This window comes from Trifolium pratense, linkage group LG3, assembly GCF_020283565.1.
Source record: "Trifolium pratense cultivar HEN17-A07 linkage group LG3, ARS_RC_1.1, whole genome shotgun sequence".
Lineage (NCBI taxonomy): Eukaryota > Viridiplantae > Streptophyta > Magnoliopsida > Fabales > Fabaceae > Trifolium > Trifolium pratense.
This window is the reverse complement of record NC_060061.1, coordinates 38326645-38328829: the sequence shown is the minus strand read 5'-3', so window position 1 is coordinate 38328829 and position 2185 is coordinate 38326645.

The following is a 2185-nucleotide window of genomic DNA, read 5'->3' as shown; positions in this document are numbered from 1 at the left end:
CTTGCCTTAATGCTTGATACTTCGAGATCCACATCAGAAGGACAAACTAAGAACCTGTCCTTTATTGTAGATAATCTAAGCAAGTCTTCATGAAATTGAGTGGATAGATTTCTAAAAATGTTGGATGAAGATGGTGAAGGATTGGGAATAGTAGAAAGATTAGGTATTTCAGGAGTAGGGTTGTCAATAGTCACAACTTCTACCTCTGAAGGCTTGGGAGCACAAGTGTGAATACGCTCAGGAGAAGCATGTTCAGCACTTGAGTTAGGAAGGGGTTCAGGGGTTGGTTCAGATGATGAGATGTCAGAAGTGGATTCAGGGTGAACATGTTCAGGAGATGGTTCAGGAGATTTATGTTCAGGGGATGGTTCAGGAGGTGGAGAGGATTGTTTTGTGGGAGAGGTTGGTTTAGTGACAGGAATATCTGGTTGAGGTTCAGATTGTGGAATGTCAGGTTGAGGTTCAGGTTGAGGTGATGTAGATTTTGGAGGTGAGCTAGATTTGTGTTGAGTTTCATGAGAAAGAGGGTGATTATTAAGAGGGTCAGGGCTCAAATGTTTTTCCAGTTCAGATAGGGGGTTATCAGAGGTTGAAATATCAGAGGTTGGTAAGATAGTTTTGAGAGGTTTGGTGTAACCTAATCCAATCTCATTTTCATTAAAAACATACTTAGAAGACTTACCTTTATCTTTAGAAATAGGAGCAGGTCTTTTCCTCAAACGAGCAGCAAGAGTCTCCTCATCAGATTCAGTTTCATCTTCAGAGTCAGATTCCTCAGATGAACTGTCAACTTCAACAACCATAGGCTTTTTGGAAGCTCCTTCAGCAGCCTTGGTTGCAGTTTCTTCATGCTTCCTCTTAGTTCTTTGCTCAGCCATAGATTGCTCAACCTTAACCTTCTTCTGAGCCAAAAGATCTGGTTTGTCTTGTTCAGCTTTCCTCTTTGGCTTCCTCTTAGGGTTATACATGTTTACAGGAGCTGGAGGAACCATACTTCTATCAACAACCAAACCTTCTTTTCTGAGCACTTCTAAGTAGTCCTGAATCACATGCTCAGCATCAGCTTCAGATATAATTGGGTAGCCTTCTACATACATACGATCTTCAGGTCTAACTCTAAATTCTTGTTTAGGTTGAACCAGCTTGGTGTTGATTAAGTGCATCTTTGTTAAGAAGCTTGCATTCAGAACTTCTGGTAAGAGCTTCTGAGCCATAAGTTCTGGATAGAACTTCTTCAGATTCTGAACAATGTGACCTTGGTACAGAAGATCTGAAAGCAATCTAGGATAAACAATAGTTGTTTTTCTCTGAGACTTGCTTTGGAAGATGGCTTCACAGATCCTCTCAAAAAAGTATTTACCCAGATTTACTTTCCTTTCAGTCAGAAGAAAGTAAATCAGATGACGATGAGGCCACGAGATAGTATCAGTACCACCAACCCTTGGACTGATAGTTGACAAGATAATCTTGAATAAGACCCTGCACTCATCTGTCAGACCTTTAACCTTTCCCTTCAACTTCATATCAATGCACATCCTGTGCAGAAGTTCTTCTCTGAATCTTGTATCTTTTTCAAAATCATCCAGCACCAAACCAGAGTTGTCCAGACCCAACAACGCATTGAAGTGTATTGGAGAAAAAGTAAGATTGATACCACAGATGTTAGACCTAATCTGTGTACCAGTGAACTCCAAAAGACCCATCTCCTTCCTAGTTTTTCCTTTCAGACTAGGATTTCTTTCGATTGCGGCAAGTTCCTCTTGCTTAGCTTCATACTTAGAGAAAACTCGCGCTTTCATCCAGAATTTCTTCAAAAGATCTGGATAGATAGGACCATTCAACATGTCGAAGTACTTGTTCCATCCTTGAGCAGAGAAGTACGGTTTCACATCATACCCATTTTCTTTCAAACTGTCAAAGTCGACCATCTTCTCAGGTAGTAACGTTAGTTGCGATTCTGGGAATTCCATTTCATTTCCAACAATCTGAAGATGTCTAAACATGAACGGTGGAATCTTTGATGAAGACGAAGACGAAGCACCAGCCATTGTTGGAGATTAGGGTAAGGTTTGGAAGACTAACGAGAGAGAAAGAAATTGTGTTGGAGGTTTAGAGAGAATATGAAAGTGTAGGTTGTGAAAGTGAATAGTGTGCAAGTGTATTGTGTAAGTTTATTTAAATGAGT